We start from the raw sequence: 15904 nt of genomic DNA, 5'->3' as shown, positions 1-15904 counted from the left end.
TTGGAAGGGAGAGAGAGAGAGAGAGACATACAGAGATCTTTCATCCTTCAGTCATTCCCCAAATACCTGCAATACTTAGGCCATGCTGAAGCCTGAAACTTGGAATTCAGTCAAGCTTTTCCATATAGATGTCAGGGATCAAACCTCTTGAGCCACTACTTGCTACTTCCCAGGGTCTGTATTAGGAGGAAACTGGAATAAGAACCAGAACCAGGACCAAATGAAGTACTTCTATGTGAGATATGGCATCCCAAATGTTTTCTTAACCACTGTGCCAAATGTCCACTCAAAACACATGTCTTTACTGCAGATTCAAAGAGTAAAAACAATGATCCCACAGTAGCAATGAACACCCTACTGTCCAGACTCTAGTTCCTAAGTACCATTTCTCACCTCACATAGTCAGAGAGGACCTGGTTTATTGAAGAACTGGTTTATTCCAGCACTAGGGTATGAAATGCGCAAGTTAAAAAACAAACAACCCACTTAAGTGATGGGCCAAGGACCTCAATAGACATTTTTCAAAAGAGGAAATCCAAATGGCCAACAGGCACATGAAAAAATGTTCAGGGTCACTAGCCATCAGGGAAATGCAAATCAAAACCACAATGAGGTTTCACCTCACCACAGTGAGAATGGTTCACATACAGAAATCAACTAACAACAGATGCTGGCGAGGATGTGGGGAAAAAGGGACACTAACACACTGTTGGTAGGAATGCAAATTGGTAAAGCCACTATGGAAGTCAGTTCGGAGATTCCTCAGAAACCTGAATATAACCCTACCATACAACCCAGCCATCCCACTCCTTGGAATTTACCCAAAGGAGTTTAAATTGGCAAACAAAAAAGCTGTCTGCACCTTAATGTTTACTGCAGCTCAATTCACAATAACTAACACATGGAATCAATTCAAATGTCCATCAACAGAAGACTGGATAAAGAAATTATGGGATATGTGCTCTATAGAATACTATACAGGAGTTAAAAAAAAAAAAGAAATCCAGTCATTTGCAACAAAATGGAGGAATCTGGAAAACATCATGCTGAGTGAAATAAGCCAGTCCCAAAGGGACAAATATCATATGTTCTCCCCAATCAGTGACAACTAACCAAGCACCGAAGGGGAAACCTGTTGAAGTGAAATGGACAGTATGAGAAACAATGTCTTGATCAGCCTTGTCCTGACTGTCGAGGAACAACTTACTATTTTATTCCTTTTACTATTTTTTGTTCTACTTAATACCATTGGTTGAACTCTTCAATTAACACACAATTATTCTTAGGCATTTAAAATTAACTGAAAAGTGATCCCTGTTAAATATAAAAGTGGGAATAAGAGAGAGGGAGGAGATGTACAGTTCGGCACATGCTCACTCGGACTTACCCCTAATGGTAGAGCTAGAAACATGCCAGGGCATTCCAATTCAATCCCATCAAGGTGGTATGTACCAATGCCATCTTACTTGTTAAAGTGATCAGTTTAAGTTCATAATTGATCAAAAAGAAAGGATTAAGTGTCAAAGGGATTACATAAATAAGACCAGTGTCTGCAAATTATTGATAGAATTAAAAAGGAGAGAATGATCCTACACAGGAAGTGGGATACACAGCAGACTCAGAATGGCAAATGCCCTAAACAGCACTCTGGCCTCAGAATCAGCCCTTAAGGCATTTGGATCCAGCTAAAAAGCCCATTATAGTTTCTCAGGCATGGAAAGCCAAGACATTCTGGCAAAAAAAAAAAAAAATTACCTAAATGAATGATCTTTGTGAGTGAGATCCCAGAGGAAAGAACGGGCCATCAAAGAAGGAGGTACCTTTCTCTGAAGGGAGGAGAGAACTTGCACTTTAATTTATGGCCTTGTCTAAATAAGATCAGAGTTGGTGAACTCAAGAGGCTTCCATAGCCTTGGTAGCTCATGACAAGAGCCTCAGGTAATTACTGACATCATAAATAAGAGTGTCAATTGTTAAATCAACTGTGGGAGTCACTGTGCACCTGCTCCGCATGTAGGACCTCTGTCCTTAATGTGTTGTACTATGCGAATTAACGGTAAAACTACTGCTCAAATAATACTCTATAGTTTGTGTTTCTGTGTGGGTGCAGTCTGTTGAAATCTTTACTTAATATATACTAAGTTGATCTTCTGTATATAAAAAATTGAAAATATCGTGATGAAGAAGGATGGGAGAGGGAGTGGGAGATGGAATTGCTGTGGGTGGGAGGGAGGTTGGGGGGGGGAAGCCACTATAATTCAAAAGTTGTACTTTGGAAATTTATATTTGTTAAATAAAAATTGAAGAAAAAAAGAGAGACAAGAAAAAAAAGCAGACATTTTGGAATCAATGATTGTTTATAGCCTTTGTCTCTTCCATTGAGGAACGGTGTCTTTTCTCTTCATACTATTTGTTGAATTCATTTATTTAGAGTAAACTATATGATCATTAAGTATTCTGATTATAGATCATTATAAAAATTAAGAGTGGGAATCCAAGGGCTGAGGAGGGGAGGGGTGGAGTGTGCGTGGGAGAGAGAGCTGGGAGGGAAGTGTCACTATGTTCCTAAATTTGTATATATGAAATATATGGAATTTTATAACTTAAATAAAATTTTAAAAAATGAAATATGCAAGTTGAGCCTGGAATGTCATGTTACCTAAGAGATGAAAGAAGCTGTCAAACAGAGCTGGAGACACGTCAAAAAGTCTCAGAAGCTAACTAGAAGAGACACCCATTAATCAATAATGGGACTACTAGAGCACCAAAATGCTATCTGTAATGGATACAAAGACATCAAAGATGTTATAATTCATGAGTACATTCAGATACTAAGCAAAAATAACAAAACTAATCACCTTTGGAGAGTTTTGTGGAACCTACTCTTGTTCTGTAAACTAGAACAATAATAACAGCAATTTTTTAAAGGGATTGGTCTGCGTGTTAACATATTAAGAAAGGTACTTGAAAAAGCTGACCAAGTGTAGCGCACTGAGAGTGATGTTTAAACAAAAATTAAGGTTCTCAAGACCTGAATACTGACAAATCTACAGATCATTACACGAGAAGAGCCAATGTATTGCAGATATCAACAGTGTTAAAGGAAGGATGCATCACAATCAATGGCCATCTCCTAGCAAGGGATCCAGAGAGATCAGAGCCTTCCCCTGTGCTGGCTCTGCAAGAGCTGTGGAAGATGCAAATTTTCTCTCAAATGAGAACCCATCCTGCTGGAGAGAATGCACTAAGCTATCTGATACAGCAGAACCAAGATGCAGACCCAGATTGGGAAGGTGAGGTACAGAGACCATGGGGTCAAAGGGCAGGGTGCAGAAGCAAGCAGAGAGAGAGAGACAGAGAGAGAGAGAGGGAGAGAGAGAGATAGAGATTGAAATTATTTTGATTGATCTAAGTGTGCCAACTTAATGCAGCTATAATACATCAGTCATTTCCATGTGGTAGTCAGTAATTAAAACAAATAATACCATGTTATTTAAAAAAAAAGCTGAATAAGAATATTTGAGTCTGACCATACAGATGCCTCACTTATCTATATCATTAGAAGGAAGAATATATGGACAATATATCATCTAAGTGGGTTTTAATTACTCACTTATTTTGTAGCTTTATGTACATTTATGAAAGTGCACACATCATAAACATGCAATTAAAGAATTATCATAAAGCTGATACACTCGCATCAAGAAATAGAGCCCTGGGCCCAGTGTTGTGGTGCAGCAGGTTAAGCTGCTGCCTGCCATGACTGGCATCCAACATGAGCCCCAGTTCAAGTTCTAGCTGCTCCTGGTAGAGCTCCCTGCTAATAGGCATGAAAAAGCAGTGTAAGATGGCCTGAGTACCCTGCCACCCACATGGGAGACCTGGATGAAGCTCCCTGCTCCTTCTGGCTTCCACTTGGCCCAGTCTGTTGCAGCCATCTGGGGAAGTGAACCAGTAGATGGAAAATATCTGTCTGTTTCTCTCTCTCTCTCTCTCTCTCTCTCTCTCTCTCCTCCTTTCTCTGCCTCTCCACATCTCTCTATAATTCTGCCTTTTAAAGAAGTAAATACATCAGTTTTTAAAAAGATCTAGAATGTTGCCAAAACTCCAGAAAATTCCTTGTATGCATTGATGCACCTTCTTCCTACACGTAACCATAAAAGTAGAGAGAAATGCAAAATCAAATCTCCCAGACCTAGTATGTGGTGATGGATCTGTAAAATGCCTTTTGCTCCATTCCCATTCATAAATTCTACAGGAAACAAGTTGCTTCCCAGCAATGCACCTTTATTCCCCTCCATCAGGGATATATTAAACTCCAAGTCTTACACGACATAATTTACTTTGTCAGGATGTTGATCACCTTTCTCTTTCACAAGCATCACACTGCTCCATTACATTGGTGTCATCATGCTAGACCAAGAAAGAGGTACAATGCCTGGTGTTCCTCTTTGAATTTTAGAGACAGTGCATTGCTCCTTTGGGTGTGTCACTCCAGCCACTTACTGAGTGACTCAAAAAGCTGTTAGCTTTGACTCAGGCCCAGAACAGAAGGCTATGTAACAGGCCCAAGCTCCTGGGCCAGTTACTCTGCCTCTTGGGCGGTATAATCCAGCAGATAAATTGTGCTCAAAGTGTCAACCGCAGAAAGGGAGGATGCTTAGCAAGTTTTCAGCAGGCCCCTAGAGACAAATCACAGTTCAGGCCTTTAAGATTTTGGAGCAAGACCCTGCCATCATCCACAGCTAACTACTGTGCTTTTGAGAGACAGCTGTTGGGTTTTCATAATTGAGACAGAACAATTGACCACATGTCACTAAGTTATCATGTGATCTAAGCTGTCTATCATGAACTGTTATCTGATCCCTCCCTGTCCCATAGTTGCTGCTGTTTAGCCCATAGCCGAGATACCCAAGTTCAGGAATCAAGGCGGTGGAAACGGAAATGGCATTGCTCACCATCACCTCTAGTGTCCCACTGACAAAATTGCTTCCTGCTCTCATGGCTCTATGCTTTGCTGGCTTAGGTCTTAGTTCCTAAGATGTGAATGTTTCTACCAGGAGACACAACAATGATTCCAGTGAACTGGAAGCTAACATTGCTGTGTGGCTACTGTAGCCTCTTCTGCCTCTGAGTCAACAAACCAAGAAGAGCACTACATCGCTGGCTGGGGTTATTGCTCTAGACTGCAAGGGGATATCAAACTACTTCTCCAAAAACGCAGTAAGGAAGAGTACAAAGGAGCTTCAAAAAGTTCATGGACAAATGAAGCTAAATGATAAGTTTAGTAGTGAAATATTTTTAAGTCCATGATGTTTTTTTCACAACATGCATTTTTCATGAACTTTTTGAAGATCCTATGTACATTTGGAATACCAGAGACTCTTTAAGATGTCTCTAAAGATTACCATATTCTGTGGTTAAGGTAAATGATACTGCAGCAACCCAATCTGTGCAGGATATTAATGGCCCAGACCCTTCAGGAACAAAGATTTGGGTCACTATTCCAGGTAAAGAACCACAACCAGCTTAAGTTCTTACTAAAAATGAAAGGAATACTGGATGTGTAGCAGAAGAAAGTAGTTTAAATACCAGCTATGGACACACGATTGGTTACAGAAACGATGACTGTGATCATACTTCCTCCTTATTTTTTAAGGAATATGTTCTTGGGGCCAGCATTGTGGCCTAGACTGTTAGCCACTGCTTGCAATGCTGGTATTCCATGTTGCAGTGCCAGTTGCAGAGTTTGCTTTGCTTTGGATCCAGCTTCCTGGAATTTTGCTGGTATTCCTGGCATCTAGCAGAGGAAGGCCCAAGTACTTGGGCCCCGTCACTCATGTGGGAGACCCGGATGGAGCTCCCGGCTCCAGGCTTCAGCCTGGCCCAGACCCGGCTATCATGGGCATTTGAGGAGTGAGCCAGCAGATAGAAGAGGTCTCTCTCTCTCTCTCTCTGTCTCCATCACTTTGCTTTTCAAATTAATCAATCATTTGATTTTAAAAGAGTCTTTATAAACAGTATTTAAGCATAACATAAACTTTATTTAAGCATAAACATAAATATATATTAAGCAAATGTCTTTGTTTTCTTTTCTGTCTTACTCCTGTGCCATATAACGTAAGATGTGCTGACTTTATTTTAGTATATAAATTTTAATTTTATATCATAGTATTAAGGTATGGGAAATCAGGAGAAGAGTAAGCACCATTCGAAGACTTAACCCCCTCTTGTAAGGAAGAGATTAGTTCATTTTTGATTGTACAAAGGATAGTTGTATCAGGCTGGCGCTGTGGCTCACTTGGTTAGTCCTCCACCTGCGGAGCCGGCATCCCATATGGGTGCTGGATTCTGTCCTGGCTGCTCCTCTTCCAGTCCAGCTCTCTGCTATGGCCCGGGAAGGCAGTAGAGGATGGCCCAAGTGCTTGGCCCCTGCACCCGCATGAGAGACCAGGAGGAAGCCCCTGGCTCCTGGCTCCTGGCTTCAGATCAGCGTAGCTCCAGCCATAGCAGCCATTTGTGGGGTGAACCAACAGAAGGAAGACCTTTCCCTCTGTCTCTCTCTTACTGTTTAACTCTATCTGTAAAAAAAAATAATAAAAGAATAGTTGTATCATGTTAAATGGAACTAAGACCTTGTTATTGTCTTTTTGGAGATTAAATATAGTTTAAGGAGATGCATAAAAATGCCAAGTTCACAAATGGTGGACTTGTGATGGTATATTATATTATATTATATTATTTATTATAGCTGGTAAAGCGCTATTTCTGGGCATGATTGTGAAGGTGTTTCTGGAAAAGACTGGCATGAAGTCAGTGTGGTAGGTGAAGATGCTCCCACCTCACTTAGTATGGGTGGGCACTATCCAATTGCTGAGGTCTGAATAGAACAAAAAGGCAGAGGAAGAGAGACACGGTCTCCCGGAGCTAGGGCATCCATTTCCTGCTGAACTTGGAGGTTAAACTCCAGGTTCTCCAGCATTCAGACTCCAGGATTAACAGCCATGGCCCCAGACTTGCCGAGCTTCAGCCTCGGACTAAGAATTCTACCCTCAGCTCTCAGTTCTCAGGCCTTCAGTCTTGGACTGTGCTGTGCTGGCTCCACTGGCTCTCCAGCATGCAGAGCGCACACTGTGGTATTTATTTCTCAGCCTCCTATGAGTTCCATAATGCTGTGAGCCAATTCCCATAATAAATCCCCTCACATATATCTTTAAATATCCTTTTGGTTCTGTTTCTCTAGGGACAGCTACTCTATATTCAACTTGTCACATTGAAAAAAATAAATTCATTTGGAATTAGGAAAATGCACAAAATCACAGATTAAATTCAGAATTCCATTCAAGAACATGGCATATTTCTGTATTTATTCAGATCTTCCTTTACCAAATGCAGTAAAATTTTAAGTTGATTAGATATGAGATAACCCTCTTCATCTGTACTATTGGGATAAGCATTCTTCTGCCTCAAGGAATGTCCAGGAGCAGGGATATATGACTAAAGAAACATAAGCACTTGTCTGGCTGGTGTGACTCACTCTGCAGAGGTCAAATATCACTGTCACTAGTGTCTGCTGTAATTATTTGCATATATCTTTATAGTTATTATTTTCCTTAAATATTTTATTTTATTTTAAAAATATTTATTTATTTTATGAGACCTGAGCCTGGATCAAGGTGCAACTATTTTAAATTAGGCCTCCATCTTGTAACTTGGGCCTGATCAGGCCCTGAACCCTGAGCCAGAATCTCCTAAAAGTAAATAAATGAACTCCCCTTGTGATAAACTCTCCTAGCAACAGCTGATTAACAGATAACAGAGAAATACCTAGGGTTTCTGGTGTCTTCGCAGGGCAGATAAGGTGATTGATAGCTACCTGAGACCCTGCAGTTCGGCACGTACACCCCAGCAGCTCGGACCCTATGCTTCGGCCAATCAATTCAAAAGGCATCAACCCCAAAGCCATCCAACCACCTTTAGTAGGTCCCTTCCCGCCACTGGATGCACTAATCAATTCTAGGAGATGTCCTTTGAATTTCCCGCGGGATGAGATGATTTGCTAGATGGTACCATGATGTATAGAATGTCTCTGAAAACACTATAAAAACCCTGACCCTCAGCTCCTCAGGGCTGCTCTGTTCCTGCATGTTCAGAGAGCCCCAGCATGCTGGTCTGACTAAACCCTTTGCTGATTGCATGAGAGTGTCTCTTGGAGTTGTTCCTTCGGCAGCAGATGCTGCTCAACCCTAACAATTTGAGAGGCAGACGGAGACAGAGGTGGAGAGCAAGCACACAGGCCTGTCCCAAATGCCAGAAAGGGATAGCTGGGGTCCCAAAGTCAGGAGGTGGGAAATCAATCTACCCTTGCCATGGGAGTGGTAGGAGCCCAATTACTTGAGCCACTGCCACTTTCTCCATTCCATATAAGCAGGAAGGTAGAATCAGAAGCTAGAGCCAATAAATGAACCCATTGTGGGACTTGGGCATCCTAACTGATGTCTTTAACTGCTAGGCCAAATTCTCAACCCCTTATATTTTTCCCCTAAATTGAGGTCCATTTGTTGATCTATTGCATTTTTGAATTGGCAACTGCTTGTATAAGAAATCTACTGATTTGTGTTTCTTCCTCTTGTATTTAACTTTGTTAGGTAGGAAGTCAGTTATGAGCTTATGTGTGTGTGACATAAAGGCCTAAAAGAGAAGACATCTATGTCCAGCATATGCTGCATCTCAAAGTCATCCCGATGGTGTTTCAGGGGCAGCCCGGTATTCACATCCTGCCCTGCCCTGCCCTGCCCCCTTCCACCTGATAACCTGCCAGGTGGGGGTCCCCACCCCTTCTGCCTGACAAATCTTCCACAATCTCCCAGGTGCATCTCAAACACCCTGCTCCCTTCCTCCTTTCTGATAACATTTGCATCCATAAAGTCCTTTGTTTCAGACCTTCAAGAGAGAAGTTTTCCTATTTACATCCAAAAAGCCCTTTGTTCCAAGAGGTGGGGAAGCAAGACCCATCTCCTTAACCCCCCCCCCCCCAACCGGACTGCGAGCTCAGCCCTCTGCCTCTCTGCTGAGCTGCCCGCCTGGTCTGGCCAGGTGTACTCCACTCAACCATGTAACCTCACTCCTTCCTCCCCGCCCCCCAGTCCGAGTGACTGCACCCTTTCCCAGGTCCTGTCTGGAGAGGTGCCCATCCATCCTTACGGATGTCCCTTCCCTAATAAACCTTGCTATTTTACCTCCCACTACTCTCTGTCTCATGAAGACAAGAACCCTGCAATTTCTCCGGTAACAACTTCATTATTGATTTCTTTCCAGAAAAAAGCACACTGTTGTAAAACAGTAATAAATGCCTTTTCTTTTCTAATAGTAATGCCTATACATATTACTATAAAGTAAAAAGAAAACTATAAGTAAACTATATAATTCCCTTGCAACTCTACTTTCTTTGAAAAACATTTATTTGTTTGTTTGTTCGTTTATGAGAGAGAGGGAGAGAGACAAAGACAGAGATAGATGGACAGAGAGATCCATAACAGCCAGAGCTAGGCCCGCTAAAGCCAGGTCCCCAGAGCTCAAGCCAGGTCTCCCAGGAAAGGGGCAGGGATCCAGCTAGGAGACATCACTTGCTTTCTTCCAGGTGCACACTAAGAGGAAGATGGAATGCAGAGTAGAGCTAGGACTCAAATCTGGGTGCTCTGACATGGAATGCAGGCATCCCAAGCAATGATCCAAATGCCAGACCAAATAGTGGACCCCACTTTCTGGTTTTAATAAGTTTTGGTAGCTCTGTGAAATACACTAGGAAGGTTTCCAAATATTTCTATAATATTTTATAAATAGTATTAAGGAAACTATTTTGAAGTTTCAACAGACTTTGTCAAGTGTTTTCCATTTCCTGGTTTTGGGGAGTGGGGTTCTGAGGACCCTCTCAAGATTTTCCGGGGCTTATTAATCTACTTAAAAAAGTTTTTCCATTCCTGAGTCATTTACAAAGTATATTGAGTTATTGCCGATGAGATTTCACAAATAAGACCAGTGTAAGCAAATAATGAAGGATAGAATTAAAAGGGAGAGAATGATCCTGCAGGGGAAACAGGACACACAGCAGACTCAAAATGGCAGCACTCCTGCCTCAGAATCAACCCTTGGGACATTCGGATCTGGCTAAAAGGTCCATGAGAGTCTCACAGGCATGGAAAGCCATGACACGGTGGCAAAAAACAATCTAAATGAAAGATGCTGGTGAACAAGACCCCAGCAGAAGGAACAGGCCATCAAGGAAAGAGGCACCTTTCTCTGAAGGGAGGAAGGAACCTCCACTGTGATACGGCCTTGACTAAACAAGTGCAGAGTCGGTGAACTCAAGGGGCTTCCATAGCCTAGACAGCTCATGGCAAGAGTCTCAGGTGATTGCTGACATCATAAATAAGAGTGCCAATTGTTAAATCAACAACGGGAGTCACTGGGTACATGCTCCCCACGTAGGATCTCTGTCCTTAATGTGTTCTACTATGAAACTTAAAAACAACACTACTAGTCAAACAATACCCTATACCTTGTGCGGTTGTGTGAGTGCAGCCTGTTGAAATCCTTGCTTAGTATATACTAAGTTGATCTTCAGTATATGAAGGTAATTGAAAATGAAACTCGATGAAGGGCGGGATGGGAGAGGGAGTGGGAGAGCGGAGGGCCACGGGAGGGAGGGAGGTTGGCGGGGCGGGGGGTGGGGGGGGAAGCCACAACAATACAAAAGCTGCACTTTGTAAATTCACTATCATTAAATAAAAAAAAAATAACTATATAACAAACAAACAAAAAAAGAAACAGAAAAAAAAAGAACTTAATACTTTACCCTTTTAGTATTTTTTATGTTCTACTTAAAACTATTGGTTGAACTCTGTAATTAATACACAATTACTCTTAGGTGTTTAATTAATGCTATAACTAGTACTCAAATAGTATTTTACACTTTGTGTTTCTGTGTGGGTGCAAACTGTTGAAATCTTTACTTAATATATGCTAAATTGATCTTCTGTATATAAAGATAATTGAAAATTAATCTTGATGTGAATGGGAGGGGAGAGGGAGTGGGAGAGGGGAGTGTTGTGGGTGGGAAGGAAGTTATGGGGGGGGACCTATTGTAATCCATAAGCTGTACTTTGGAAATTTATGTTCATTAAATAAAATAAAATAAAAATATAAAAAAAAAGTTTGATAAGCCAAAAAAAAAAAAACCCCAAAGTATATTGAGTTATATAACTTCCTAATTGTAGGAAATAAAAAAACTAGTATGTGAGTCTACAAAAGCATTTTATGCGTAATATGTATGTATATCAATATAGATGTTAAGTAATTTTTTCATAAAATAAGCCAGAGTGGATGTTTCTCTGAGCTTTCATGTCTGTAAATGCATATAATTGCCAAGATAACTATCAACTTAACTAATATAATAGCTAATATTCAAAATCCGTTTCTTGCAAAATTGGTTTGATGTTTTTCCATCATGTAAGGAAGGTGAACATTCATTCTTTAAATATTTAATAGGAGGTCAATCGGTGTGGTGCTCTTCTGGGCAAGGCAGAAACCATGCATAGGTAAATGAGGCAAACACTAACCTTTGCCCCATGGCCACAAAGGAGAAGGGACTGTTAACAGACACATGCATCAGATGCCAACACTTCTGAACTCCCACAGAGGTGGGTAGGTTGCGCAAGAAAGGGGGCCTGGAAAGTTGCGATCCCAGCTGGACTCTGCTCTCTGCTTTCCTCCTTCTCTGGGCCTAGCTCTTATTGTATTCACTGCCTTATAGCACTCTCATGCTTTCAAGCAAATGCAGTCAGTCCTCCATATCCACGGATTCCATACCCATGGGTTCAACCAAGTGTGGATCAAAACTACTCAGAAAACAATCTGTGTTTGTACCAAACATATACAGGCATTATTCCCCAAACAATACAAAACAACACCTATTTACATTGGATAAGTTATTATAAATAATCCATGGATGGCTTAAAGTGTGCAGGAGGATGTGTATAGGCTATATGCAAATCCTAGTCCATTTTGTACAAGGACCTGAGTATCCTTGGATTTGGGAGTAGGGTGTGATAGCCATATTATGTAAATATCTTATCTGTCCTTCCTAGATGCCCCACATTCTGGGAGACTTCCAGCTGGATTATCTGCATCACTAATTTTGCCCCTCTAGACTCTGTGTGTGTGTATGTCTGTTTTCTACTATGTTTTTTTTTTTTTTAAATGTGTTACCTAGGACCAGGCATTGGGTATAGCAGGTAAAGCTGCCACCTGCATTACTGACATCCCATATGGGCACCGGCTTGTGTCCCAGCTGCTTCACTTCGAGTACAGTTCCCTGCTAATGGCCTGGGAAAAGCAGCAGAAGATGCCCACATGCTTGGGCACCTACTACCCGCAAGGGAGATCTGGAAGAAGCTCCTGGCTCCTGGCTTCAGCCTGGCCCAATCCTGGCCATTGCAGCCATCTGGGGGTGAACCAGTGAATGGAAGAGCTCTCTCTCCTCTCCTTGTCTCCCTGTAACTCTGACTTACAAATACATAAATAAATCTTTTAAAAAATGTGTTACCTGCTGATTTTTATTTCCAAGGATTCTTAACTGTTCCTCATTCACTTTTTCCCATGACGTTCTTATGGATGTGTTGGCTGCTGAATCTTTCTAGGGACAATGATGATTCTTAATGCTATTGTCTGTGCTCTGTAGCATTTCTTTTTTCTCCAAGAAAAAACTCATGTGGAGTTTGCTTTCTTTTTCTCATTTCAAAACTGGTGACTCTTGCTTGTAGGACAGATTCATACATAGCTAAGCAGATATAGACTAGAAGTTCCTAAAGTACATTATAATCTCCCAAGAAGTTTTCAGGTAACATGAGTGTTAGGGCCTGGTCCTTGTGTATCATTGGTCTAGAGCAGGGCCTGGATGTCACCACAGGTTTGGTAAAAAGCAAACTCCACATCAAGCAAAGCTATGAGCAGCCAACCTTGAACACGATCAGTCAGAACAAGCAGCATGGGTCCTGGAGTGGCCTGGAGAAGCAAAGTGGCTTCATTATTTGGTCAGCTGCCCTAGAATAGTTCAGGCCCCCGGGCTTGTTCCTTCAGATTTTGAGACTTCTCCAGGAATCTTCTGAAAGATTCACTTTTTTATGGGATCTTTGTCAAAGTAAGTCTATAATGTACAGTCTCCCCTCAGTCTCCATGATGGGGTTGGCTCCAAAATCCCCTGCCCCCAGTGTCTTTCCCCACCCCTTCTCCTGAGGATACCCAAATCCATAGATACCCACTTCCCTAATATAAAATGGCATAGGATTTGCATGTAACCTATGAGTATCCTCTCCAGGTGACTAATACTTCACACAAGATAAATGCTGTGTAAACAGTTGTTACACTGTCTATGGAACACGCAGATACTGTGCTTTATCTGTTAGATGCCCTATAATCCACTCTCCTCAGCTTTTAATCTTTCTGATATTCTTCAGTATCTTCTTTTTAATATTTTTCTTTAGACTTATTTGAAAGGGGGGGGGGAGAGAGAGAGAGAGAGAGAGATTTTCCTGTTGCTGATTCACTCCCCAAATACCTCCAGCAACCAGGGGTGAGCCAACCAAAGCTGGAAACTCAGTCTGGGTCTCCCCACAGGAGGGGCTGGAACAGAAGTACTTGAGCCATCACTGGCTTCTTCCCAGGGTTTGTATTAGCAGGAAGCTGGAATAGGAAACAGATCTAGGTCTTAGACGGGCACTCCATTTTGGATGTGGACATCTTAACGCTTGTGCCAAACGGTCACTTCTGATAATATATTTTATCATCCTCTAAAGACGCTTTCTCCACTTGCTCAGCACAACTATACATTTATGCTTAAAAACAGTATCATCTATGTTTGTGACAGGAATTTAGTTTGGAGAAAAGGATAACAAATGTGCCCAAGTGGTCATTTTCCATAAAAATCTGTACTTATCTCTGCAGGATTTCATATTTGGGGACTAAGTACATTATCACAGATGGATTTATAAAGTCATTAGTCAATTACTTTTATCTAATTTTCCACAGCTCCATGATATTTTTAAAATATATTTACTTATTTATTTGAGAGATAGAGTAAGGGAGAGACAGAGAGAAAGGCCTTCCATCCGCTGGTTCACTCCCCAGATGGCAGCAATGGCCAGAGCTGGGCCCATCCATAAGCCAGGAGCCAGGAGCCAGGAGCTTCTTCCGAGTCTCCCATGTGGGTGCAGGGGCCCAAGTGCTTGGGTCATCCTCTCTTGCTCTCCCAGGCCATAGCAGAGAGCTGGATCAGAAGAGGAGGAGCAGCTGGAATACGAACCTGCGCCCTCATGGGATGCTGGCACCACAGGCAGAGGATTAGCCTATAATACCACAGAGACAGCCCAGCTCTGATATTTTTGTAGAAACATTAAGACCATATTACTTAATGGATAGCATCTGTGCCTATTTTTCCACAGTGCAACTTTCAGAATATCACATTTTTGTTTAAGGGTAATTGCACGAGTTAATATTACACAAATTCTGATCCTCGCGTATTCCGTTCAAGGTTATGAGGCAAGCCTCAATCATCGAAGGTGCTGCTTCTTGGAACAGGAAAACTGGAAGCAACCTGGATGGTTATCTCATCCAATTCACTCCATTTCTCAGGGAGGAGGCAATACCCAGAGTCTCTTCTCTGCACTCAATTTCTCTTCTATCTCAGGTGCAAACTTCCCATCACTCAGCTCTGACTCACATGTGTCTCCTGATGTCACTCATTCTTGTGTCTCCAGTGCTGACTTACTCTCCTTATCCAAACTTTTTTTTTTAAGTTTATTTATTTATTTATTTTTTATTTATTTTTTAGACAGGCAGAGTGGACAGTGAGAGAGAGAGAGACAGAGAGAAAGGTCTTCCTTTGCTGTTGGTTCACCCTCCAATGGCCGCCGCGGCCGGCGCGCTGCGGCCGGCGCACCACGCGGATCCGATGGCAGGAACCAGGTACCAGGTACTTATCCTGGACTCCCATGGGGTGCAGGGCCCAAATACTTGGGCCATCCTCCACTGCACTCCCTGGCCAGCAGAGAGCTGGCCTGGAAGAGGGGCAACCGGGACAGAATCCGGTGCCCCGACCGGGACTAGAACCCGGTGTGCCAGCGCCGCAAGGCGGAGGATTAGCCTAGTGAGCCGCGGCGCCCGCCCTCCTTATCCAAACTTTAATATCCCTTGCTTACTTACCACTCCTGCCTCACGCTGAATTGACATATCACTATCATCTTACCCCAAACCATGTATTTTCTCCTTCAAAATGTTCTTGTCCAAGTCATTGACTAAACATTTTGGATGCCACTCTTAATATGTGGTTTCTTTTTTTTAATTCCATTGTTTGAGAGGCAGGGAGACAGACAAACACACACACACACACACACACACACACACACATCTCATCTGCTGGTTTACTTGCTAATTGACTGCAATGGCCAAGCTAGGAGCAGAGATCTCAATCCAGGTCTCCCAAGTGGGTGGCAAGAACCCAACTACTTGAGCCATCACTGCAATCTCCCAGGGTCTGCATTATCAGGAAACTGGAGTCAGGAGCCAGAGCCAGGAATAGAACCCAGGTCCTCTGATGTATGAGGAGCATATCTTCACTGCCATGCTAAATAACCACACCTTGATGACTATCTTGATTCAATTTCTTTTCTCTTACAAACATCCAACCCATTGGCCAATCCTGTAGGCTCCACCTGAAGACATGGAGTCATGCCCCAGGGTCCGTGGGAAACTGGCTCTAGGATCTTCTGCTTATCAAACTCACTGGATACTTACATGCCTTACATCTGCATATATTCCACACTTACTTTAAATCCTCTCTAGATTACTT

The sequence above is a fragment of the Oryctolagus cuniculus genome, chromosome 12, assembly GCF_051225735.1.
Source record: "Oryctolagus cuniculus isolate XC-2025 breed Fujian yellow rabbit chromosome 12, ASM5122573v1, whole genome shotgun sequence".
NCBI classification, from domain to species: Eukaryota; Metazoa; Chordata; class Mammalia; order Lagomorpha; family Leporidae; genus Oryctolagus; species Oryctolagus cuniculus.
This window is presented reverse-complemented; position numbering follows the sequence as displayed.